The 11,035-nt window shown below is 48.1% G+C and overlaps 1 non-coding gene across 1 annotated transcript; it reads right to left on the reverse strand.

The window, feature by feature from the left end:
• Nucleotides 1–2,186: 2,186 nt before the first annotated feature.
• On the reverse strand, nucleotides 2,187–2,258 carry TRNAE-UUC (transfer RNA glutamic acid (anticodon UUC)). The gene has a single exon. It is a non-coding gene; the product is annotated as a tRNA-Glu (tRNA).
• Nucleotides 2,259–11,035: the final 8,777 nt, after the last annotated feature.

Consider the following 11,035-nt stretch of genomic DNA (forward strand, 5'->3'; position numbering starts at 1 on the left):
CAATTAAGTCTCTTCCAGCTCCTAATACTCTATGAATTGGCCAGATGCTTCCCAACAAAGGTGTTTTGTCCTTTTTCCTCGGGCAACCAAAACTCCCCAAAGAGGCTCTGAGTTACTAAAGCATATGTTCCAGATGTGAAACAGAGCAACTGCTGGTGACCGTGCACTTTGCCCACGGAGACCAGAAGGAACAGAGCATTTAGCCAATCAGAGTTGCCCAACAGGGCCCTCAACACTCCAGTGACCACAGAAGTCTGCGAGCTGGTAGCTTCACAAAACTACACACGCACAGGCTCAGGAGGTGGGAAATGTGCCTGAATGTCGTCTGGAGTTGGGATTCTGGCCAATAGTAACTGGCTTCAAGAAGCACGGTTTCTAAACATCACAGGGTCCCCAGATAGCTGAATGAGTCCTCCCAGTCGTGGTTTCCAGTAGAAATTTTCACTATAAATCAGCCAGCCCAAAATCACTGCCAAGGACTTGTGATTCCTGGCCAGGTGGAGGGACAGGGAGGTGGGGGAATGAAGGATTTCAAATGAAAACATTCCCTCCGCCCACCTGGCCAGTACTGGATCCCAGGAAGGGATGGTGATGTTTTGCAAGGCGCACTGCCTTCCCATTGAGCGTGCTGGGAACAGAGGGATCCGGCGGAGGGGAAGGAACCGGCAGCAGTGCAAGGCGATGCTCCCCACTTCCGAGACACCGCCCTGAGGCACCGCCTGGTCCCCCCTAACTCAGACGGCGCTCCCCCTCCTCCCTTGTGAGACCTGGAGTAGTTGGGGGGCTTCGCTGAGCTCTGGCCACTGACAGTCCAGCTAGCAAACGACCTCTTGCAAGAGCAGTGCATCTCGGTGGTATCACTGGCTGCATGCCAGAGAATCTTGCTGTCTTGGCAGGTGTAAGCCAGCGCCTAAGGTAAAGCTGAAATAAGAACGGGAGTAAGGGAGCATTGGGCAAAACAGTTGGGCCACCAAGAGGTGGTCTGGTTGGGGATGAAGTGATCCTGGGGTGCTCCCAGGCAAAGCGTTATTACAAAGTAGCTACACTTGCCGTTCTGGAGTCAGCCTGCTTGGATTCAAATACGGGCTCCGCCATCTTGTAGCTCTGTGACTAAGCCAAAATTTCCTGAAAGCTCAGCTTCCATTTCCTTACCCGTAAAATGAAGTTTGCAGAGCTTGAGTGAGTTAATTCCTAGAAAGTGCTTGGTGCCTGGCATGTAACAGGCTCTCAGTAAATATTGGCATTTACTCTTATCGCTGTTATTATTGTGAGTAGATCTGTTAAAGGGCTTGGGATGGGCTGATGCCTGACAATCATACCTGCTTCTGCCTAAACTTCCTGCCTCGTCTTCCCACCGTGGGTGATGGCAAAAAGTCACAATATGGAGATTGCCTACCCAGATGGAGGACCGAGACTAGATAGTGGGGATGGTGATGGGGAAACAGGAGAAGCAGCAGAAGTTAAGGGCATTTGTATCTTGATCTACTGCTCAATGGTCTCAAGTGATGTTTCTGAAAGTTGTAAGCAAGTAGAACTATTGTTGGCCAAGTCCTGTTTTCAGCGAATTAGGATATTTCGGGTCAAGATCTTACAGTCAATCTTTCTTTAGTTTCCTGGCCATTCTTTTCCAATTGTTTTTATTCCTTGGAGAATTTGAGGGGAGGCTAGGCTTCTTTTTTTTTTTTTTTAATTTTATTTATTTATTTTTGGCTGCATTGGGTCTTTGTTGCTGCGCGCGGGCTTTTGCCGCGCGGTGAGTGGGGGCTACTCTTCGCTGAGGTGCGCGGGCTTCTCATTGCGATGGCTCCTCTTGTTGTGGAGCACGGGCTCTAGGCGCGTGGGCTTCAGTAGTTGTGGTACACAGGCTCAGTACTTGTGACGCGTGGGCTTAGTTGCTCCGTGGCACGTGGGGTCGTCCCAGACCAGGGCTCGAACCCGTGTCCCCTGCATTGGCAGGTGGATTCTTAACCACTGCGCCACCAGGGAAGTCCCGAGGCTAGGCTTCTTAAAGTGGAGGTGGCTTTATTCTTCATCTAGAGAGCCACAGGAGGCAAGCAAAGAAATCTAGGAAAGAGTTATAGATACACTGAAAATTGTTGTGGATAAAACATCTCTGAAGGGAACTCTAATCAATTCCTACTTTTTTTTTTTTTTTTTGCTGCACCACACGGCTTGCGGGATCTTAGTTCCCCGACCAGGGATCGAACCAGGACCCCAGCAGTGAAAGTGCCGTATCCTAACCACTGGACTGCCAGGGAATTCCCATCCATTCCTACTTTCATTTCACAAATACTCCCTGAATCCCTCCTATGGGAGAGGCACACTAGACCCTAGGAAGGCCATAATGGTCCCTGCATCAAGGAACCCCCACCAAATGGAAAGAAAGAACCAGTCAACAAATGATTAAAAGTGGATGTGACTTAACGATGAAAAGTCAGAATGCAAGGGCCTTTCGAGCAGAAGAGCTATCTCAGCAACTGTTTGTAATGAACAGAGCATGGGTTTTAGCATCAGCCAGACCTGGTTTCAACCTCTGGCCTCATCACCTATGAGCTTAGGAAACTTGTGCAAGCCTCTTCACTTTGCAGCCTCAGTTTCTTCTGTAAAATGGCGCTGCTAACTACCTACCTGTGGGATTGTAGAGAAGACGGTTTGAGATAATACATAATGTAGCCCAGTCCCTGGCACATGGTCGAGATGCAACAAAAATCTGTTCCTTCCACTGGAGGGGTCCAGAAAAGGCTCTCTAAAGAAGGGGCCACTTAGGCAGGATCTGAAGGAGGAGTGTAAGTGCTTGCCAGCTAGAGTGGGATGCATTTCAGGGATGCTTTCCACAATATTGTGATTTCTGCCCAACTTTTCAGGAACCCATATGCCCACTGACTGACAGTAATTTTACAAAGCCAGACGTGTCCGTATTCTTTTTCTATCCGAAAAGAAAATCTCTTTTTATTTTTTGGTACTTAACGGTTGTTTTGTGGTAGTTACAAACCGTCCTCTAACTGCCAGCTACGAATCTGCCAGAAATATCACAGGGGGCATTAAATGTGCCAAGAAACTAAAAGGAAGGCAGTAACTGGTTTCCTTCCATTAAAGTGGAACGGAGTCTTGTAGGGGGAAAAGTAGCACTGAGCCTGAGGAAGAGGTAGCCGAGCTGACAACTGCATGCCTGGGTCCCCTGTCTCTGCCACTAATGGCTGCGCACAAAGGTGCTGAAGCTTTGCGGATTGCATTGGGCCCCAGGGACCCGTTAGCATCCAAGCCACCCATGAGCTTCCATTTCTCATGCACTTGAAATTCTGGCCAAGGTGGGGAAAGAAATAAGAGAAGGCTGTCTCCCGGGATGGGTTCTGGGCTGAGATCAAGGAAGAAAGTTCAGTGGTGCCTTGGGCCTGGCAACCCTGGGTGTTGGCTCTGGGCACTACTGCAGGGAGGCTGGCAGGGAAGCGGGGTTCACAGTGCATGCACACACACAGTCTCCCCTCCCGCCATGGAGCCTTTCTCTGCTGGGCTGTCTTCTTCCAGAGTGAGCACTGGAAACTGATCTCACCTCTAGTCGGTGGAGAGAATCAAAGGGGGAGATGATGCCTGTCTGCCTGTTCTCCCAGAACTCAGGCCGTGCTGTTCTCTCTGTCTGGACTGCCGCCCCCCTTCTCCTTTCCTGACCTTAAGACTCAGTTCAAATGCCACCGCCCCCATCAACTGGGCTTTAAGAGCCAAAGGAAAGAGATTATGTGGTCTTATTCACCATCTGTCCTTGGTGCACAGTAGGTGCTCGATAAATTAGTGGACTGAATGACACAGCCAGTCTTCTCTGACTCCACTGCCCCTAAAGGGAGGGAATTTACTTGTGATTTCTTGGCTCCACATTTCGTATCACTTAGTTGTTTGCGTGCCTGTCTTCTCATCTAAACTAGGGACTGTTAACCTAGGGTCCATGGATAAGCTTCAGGGGAATCCGGACACCCTGAAATGTACATAGAATATGTGCATGTGTGTGTGCGTGCGTGCTCCTAGGTTCATCTTTTTCTGGAGGGAATTTCCCAGCTTTGACCAGGTTCTCACAGAGTCCATGATTAGAATAAGGTCGGAAACTAGACTAGTCCACAGAGGACTGGGCTGTGCCCCCTTTGAGGCCGGGGTCCTGGCTAGCACAGTGCCTGGAGCACAATAGGTGCTCAAGACGTGTTTGTTGAGCGAGTGAGTGAGAGAATCACCTTAAGCCCTGCCCGGGCCTCCACCATCACCAGGTTCCCAGAGATGGATTCCTCCAGTCACACCACCCTCCACCCATCAACTGATGGTTGACAGCTACGTCATAGCAAGTCAGAGCAGGCTGTGTGTCTCTGAGCCTCAGTTTCCTTACCTGTGAAATTGGGAATAACTCTTGCTCTGCCTATACCCCTAAATTGTCTTCAAGATCAAATGAGATAATAGGGGGAATTCCCTGACAGTCCAGTGGTTAGGACTCTGTGCTCTCACTGCCGAGGGCCTGGGTTCAATCCCTGGTCGGGGAACTAATATCCCAGAAGCCGAGCGGCACAGCTAAAAAAAAAAAAAAGAAGAAGAGAAATAGTAGGTTCTTTCACTTGTATTCAACACGTCCTTATTGAGCACCCACTGTGTGAGCTCTGGAGGTATACAGAGAAATGAGCTATACTCCCTGCCCTCAACGAGCTCATAATCTAATGGGGGAGACAGACAAGTGATCCGTTTCAACATGATGTGGAAAGTGCTACAGGACTATAGGAAAGCCCACAGGCTGCCAACCGGAAAGGTTAAAAAATGGAGACATCTAAGAGGAGCGGCAGGGGTCTAAAGGATGAATAAATGTTAGCTAGAGAAGGGGAGATATTCTAGGACATTCTAGGAAGGGCAAACGGCCTGTGCAAAGGCCAGGAGATAAGAATATGGCAGCTTTCTGGGGCTCACAGCTTGCTCAACACACAGTAGGAGAGTCAGAGAGACAAACTGGAGGGGTGATCAGGGACTGGGTCGGAGGGGGATGCCAAAACTGGGCTTTTTCCAGAAAACGGTGGGGAGGGCTTTTGAGCTGAGGCATAAAAAAAACACACAGATTTATATTTTAGAAAGCTGACTCTTGGCTGCAAGGTAGCGAGTCCATTGGAAAACAAGATTGAGAGCACCAAGGCCCGTCAGGAGCGAGTGGGAGCCATCCTTGGACGAAGTGCAGAGGGATGTGGGGATGGGTAGCAGAGGGGATGGAGGGGAGAGAACAGAGTTCACAGACAGCGGGGCAGCAGCCGCAGTCAGACTTGGTGAATGAATGAGAAAGTGTTTACAAACTGAAAAGGGCTGCTGCCTTAATACAGTAGAGCTTCCTTGTTCTAGATGTGGGAGCTACATGAAGTCATTTCAGCATGCCACAGACCCTACATGCTGTGCTCTCTAGTTTCACCAAAAGGGGGCAGGGCCTTTTCTTTCTATCTGTGTGTTTTTTTCTCTCCGTAGTCATACAGAGGCAAAACAGTAACAGTCAAGAGGAAAGGAGTGCTTTTAAAAATAAACTGACACTGGGCTTCTCTGGTGGCGCAGTGGTTGAGAGTCCGCCTGCCGATGCAGGGGACGCGGGTTCTTGCCCCGGTCCGGGAAGATCCCACATGCCGCGGAGCGGCTGGGCCCGTGAGCCATGGCTGCTGAGCCTACGCGTCCAGAGCCTGTGCTCCGCAACGGGAGAGAGGCCACGACAGTGAGAGGCCCGTGTACTGCAAAAAAAAAAAAAAAAAAAAAAAAAAAGAAACTGACACTGATTTGTATCCTTTCCCTTTTTTTCTTGATGAGTCTGGCTAAGGGTTTATCAATTTTGTTTATCTTCTCAAAGAACCAGCTTTTAGTTTTATTGATCTTTGCTATTGTTTTCTTCGTTTCTATTTCATTTATTCCTGCTCTGATCTTTATGATTTCTTTCCTTCTACGGACTTTGGGTTTTCTTTGTTCTTCTTTCTCTAGTTGTTTTAAGTGTAGAGTTAGATTGTTTAGTTGAGATTTTTCTTGTTTCCTGAGGTGAGATTGAATTGTTATAAACTTCCCTCTTAGAACTGCTTTTGCTGCAGTCCCATAGGTTTTGGGTTGTCGTGTTTTCGTTGTCATTTGTTTCCATATATATTTTTATTTCTTCTTTGATTTCTTCAGGGATCTCTTGGTTATTTAGTAGTGCACTGTTTAAAAAAATCTAGAAACAATAAGTGCTGGAAAGGGTGTGGTGAAAAGGGAACCCTCCTGCACTGTTGGTGGGAATGTAAATTGATACAGCCACTATGGAGAACAGTATGGAGGTTCCTTAAAAAGTAAAAAGAGAACTACCATATGACCCAGCAGTCCCACTACTGGGCACATACCCTGAGAAAACCATAATTCAAAAAGAGACATGTACCACAGTGTTCATTGCAGCTCTATTTACGATAGCCAGGACATAGAAGTAAGCTAAATGTCCATCAGTAGATGAATGGATAAAGGAGATGTGGCACATATATACAATGGAATATTACTCAGCCGTAAAAAGGAACGAAACTGAGTCATTTGTAGTGAGGTGGATGGACCTAGAGTCTGTCAAACAGAGTGATGTAAGTCAGAAAGAGAAAAACAAATACCGTATGCTAACACATATCTATGGAATCTAAAAAAACGGTACTGATGAACCTAGTGGCAGGGCAGGAATAAAGACGCAGACGTAGAGAATGGACTTGAGGACACGGGGAGGGGGAAGGGGAAGCTGGGACGAAGTGAGAGAGTGGCATGGACATCTATACACTACCAAATGTAAAATAGCTAGCTAGTGGGAAGCAGCCGCATAGCACAGGGAGATGAGCTTGGTGCTTTGTGACGACCTAGAGGGGTGGGATAGGGAGGGTGGGAGGGAGGCTCAAGAGGGAGGGGATATGGGGATATATGTATGCCTATGGCTGATTCACTTTGTTGTACAACAGAAACTAACACAGTATTGTGAAGCAATTATACTCCAATAAAGATCTATTAAAATTAAAAAATGTAATAATAAAGAATGTGAAGCCACCTTAAAAAAATAATAATAAAATAAACTGACCGTAACTCAGGACAGTCTTTGGAAATTGGGGGACATAAAGTAGGCACAGAAATTGCTTTTTGGCAACAGCTACTTGGAAGAAGTGCCTGGAAATGCCCCCCAAACAGATAGGGAGGTGAAAAGCATTTCAGGCCAGATCAGACCGTGGACTGAAAATGGTGCAAAGGATCAGTGTCAGAGAGAAAGAATTTGAGAAGGAAAAATACCTAATCAGTATCAAGTTAATAGGCCACTTGAGCAGTAGGAGAAGAAATGTTGTTATTTTATGGCGGCGATTTTATAATCACCGGAGTACTTAGCTTCATGTATGCCATCTCATATTCATTAGAAAGAAGAGGAATTTTATTCATTGGAAAGAACTCTTCAATTTATAGCATCTTAATTGCTTAGGGTTTTAAATTCTGATAAAGGAAGCTCCATTTTTGGTGGGAGTCGGGGGTCAGGCAGAGGGAAGGATTCGTTCTTTATGACAAAGACACTGGGGTTGGTATTGTGTTTGATGGCTGCATCAGGAAGAACGGGCTGGACTGTGCTTGGCAAGAAACAACCCCCAAGTCTCAGTGGCTTAACACAACACAGATTGATTTCTGGCTCATGTTATGTGTCCAATGTGGCTTGACAGCAGGTCACTCAGGGATCCAGGCTCCATCTCCATATGACCAAAAGTCACATTGCAGGGATGTACAGTCCTACCCTACCACATGCCTGGGAGAAGAATGTCTGTGGGCAGTCCCAGTGACTACGGTGGAACCAAAGCCATCGAGTCCTCTGTACCCCCACTAAGACGTGAGCTCCCCAAGGGCATAGACCATCCTTTGAATCTTGGTACCACCGATACAGTTCCTCTCCCAGAGTAAATGATGGTGAATTTTTGACAAATGAAAGAATGAATGTACCGATACATGGATTTGATTTTCAGAACTTGCTGAGTTTTTCTAAATGCGTGGGTCCTGGGACGTCTGCCTATATTCTTTCACCCAATTTTCCTTCAAGATTTTCTGCACCCCCAGAAGCAAACACAGTTTCCCGAAGCTTACAGAGCAGACCCCTGGGGCAGGGGAAGGACTTGTGACATCTCCACTCGACCAGGCTAATGGAGCAGCTGGCCTGTCAATGGCTTTGTCACCTGTCGTCTGAGACACAGGAATTAGCCATCCGAAGCCAAGATGGAGAAAAGGGAGCAGCATAGATGATGTCTTTATTTTGTGTTAGGCACAGTGCTTCCAGCTTTGCTGAACTTTTCTCATTTAATCTTCACAGCAGTCCGGAAAGGAAGGTGCTATGCTTCCACTCTACCACCCCCATTGTAGTAATGAGAAAACTGATACTTGAGAAAATTAAGGCATTTACCCAATATCTCATGGCTACTAAATGGCTTAGAACCCAGATCTGTCCACTTCTAAGCTGGGGCTCTTAACCACTGGGCCGACGTCTGTCTTCTTCAAGCCCGTCACACACAAGCTTCAAAGCATTTTGTTTTCCTGTGAACTTGTGTGTGTCGACAGGAAAAAAATAAGAAAAATGGAGAGTTATGTTTTATTCTGGGCATTACTGAGGACGATAGCCTGGCAACCAGCCTCTCAGAGAGCTCTGAGGAACTGTTCCAAAAGGATAAGGGAAGAGCCAAGATATATGAGTTTTGGCTGAGGAAAAAACAACAACAACACGTAATAGAACATCAAAAGATTACTGTTAATCACAAAAAAACCAGACATCTCGAGTTAATGATTTCAGTGCTTTTCTATGTGTGGGAAGATACAAGAGTCTGGGCTGATTGAAATTTTACTCCTTTGATACACACCTTCACTACCTAGGGCCAGTACCCTGCTTTTCTCCATCCTGAATTCCCCTAGGGGTGTGGCTGCAGTGGCCAATGGTGTTATGGCTTCAACATCCTTTGTTTACTGAAATGGCAGGTGGCATTCTGTGTCCACACATGCATGGCTCTTTCTCTGTCCACCCTCCAGGAGGCAGGAAGGGCCACAAACATGTGTCCCCCATCTCCCACAGGCCCAGCGGCCCTCACAGCAGCCCCCGAGTTCCCACCTTCCATCAGCACCTGAAGCAGCTCAGACAGAGCCGGCCCCATGAGCTTGGCACCTGAGATAATTAGGATCCGTGGCGATTTGGTCCTTTCCCTGGTCGCCCAGCCTCATGCCAGTCATGCTGTGCTGATGCGTCATTTGGGGTGTCCCCGGCCCTGCAGCCTCTCTCCGACTCTATTCCTCTCAGAGGTGGTGTAGTCCCACATAAGGAATCAGACTGTCCCCACCCCAGACTCCTGAGTCTGCCTCCTCATTTATAAAGCAGGGAGGCGGGGGGCGGGGGGGTGTGGGCGGTGTGGAAGGAAAGAAGGGAAATGGTATGTATGGAGCGCCTATAGTATGCAGGACCCATGACGTGAGAACTCTCACTGTATCTCCATGGGGAAGGGAGTCATGGCCCCATTTCACAGATGAGAAAACTGTGCTCACATGGATCAAGGAACTGGCTGAAGGGCCCACGGCCAGGCAAAGAGGCAGCCAGGATTCTAAATGTGGTTAGCCTCTCCCCAACGTTGATGTTCTTTCCAATACACTTGTGGATCTCAAACTTTTGCGTGAAATGATATGACAGCCTAGAGGGTTTGTTAAAACTCAGGTTGCTGGGCTTCCCTGGTGGCGCAGTGGTTGAGAGCCCGCCTGCCAATGCAGGGGACATGGGTTCGTGCCCCGGTCCGGGAAGATCCCATACGCCGTGGAGCGACTGGGCCCGTGAGCCATGGCCGCTGAGCCTGCGCTCCACAGCGGGAGAGGCCGCAACAGTGAGAGGCCCGCGTACCGCAAAAAAAAAAAAAAAAAAAAAAGCAAAACAAAACTCAGGTTGCTGGGTGCCACCTCCAAAGTTTCTAATTCAGTAGGACCATGGTGAGGCCTGAGAATTTTTGTTTTTAACAAGTTCCCAGGGGATGCTGAGGCTCTGGTCTGGGGACCACACTTAGAGAACCACAACAGTAAATCAGTACTACTAAGCTCCCTGAGCTATAGGAGCTCACAGCTGAGAAATTCATGGACTCTGAAGGGGACAGTTTCTTGATGTGCATCTTGATCTACAAGATGCTCTCTTGATATGTGACTGGCATCCCTAGCAGGGACAAAGTGACTGGTCCATAAGACCTGTGCTTTGACTGTGTCTCTAGGTGTGAGGACAGACCTGCAGGGCTGGGGCCCGCACATCCTACCTAGGGCAGCCAGCACATGTCCATTTGCAGAGTGAAAGCTACTACCTTCCCCCCTGTGCTTGGGGGGCTGCCCGTCTGCCATGCAGAGCTGGGCTGTAATTTTGCCATAGCCATCGGCTACCTGTGGCAGGGGTAGGGGCAGGGGATTTCAGTGGGCCTCCCAAGGCCACTCCACTCATGGAAAATCTTGTCCCCACCCATCTTCTGCCCTGGCATTCTGTATATAAAATGTAGGGTTTAGCAGCATACGCTAAGCTTTAGGGTATGCTCATTTGAGAGCACAGACTGTATTATTCGTCCATGCTGCTAGTAGTTATTGGGCAAGTTCTGTGTGGCAGGTGTTGCATTACCAGGGAGAATGATGCAATAGTGAGCAGAAATAGAGTCATTTCTCCCTCCCCTCGGGTCAAAACTTCGTAGAAGTGGCAGACATTTATCAAAGAATTACCCAAGTGAAAATGAGTATTTCAACCCTGACCAGTGCAATGAGGGTCATGGTGCTATGAGACTGTATGAGGAGGGGAATTGGCCATAAAACTGAAATTTGAAGGATGAGGATTTAACTATGGGGCCAGGGGAGGGCTCTCCAGGCAGAGGGAATGATATTTGCCAAGGTCTTGTGAAGGAGCGGGATGGAGTAAGGATGAGGCACTAAATAGGTGGCCAGAAGGGCTGGAGCTCAGGGTGAGATGAGGCTGGAGATGGCTAGGAACAGACTGAGACCATGTGACAGGGTTTGGACCCCATGTTCA

The sequence above is a fragment of the Lipotes vexillifer genome, unplaced genomic scaffold (genome assembly GCF_000442215.2).
Source record: "Lipotes vexillifer unplaced genomic scaffold, Lipotes_vexillifer_v1.1 scaffold216, whole genome shotgun sequence".
NCBI classification, from domain to species: Eukaryota; Metazoa; Chordata; class Mammalia; order Artiodactyla; family Lipotidae; genus Lipotes; species Lipotes vexillifer.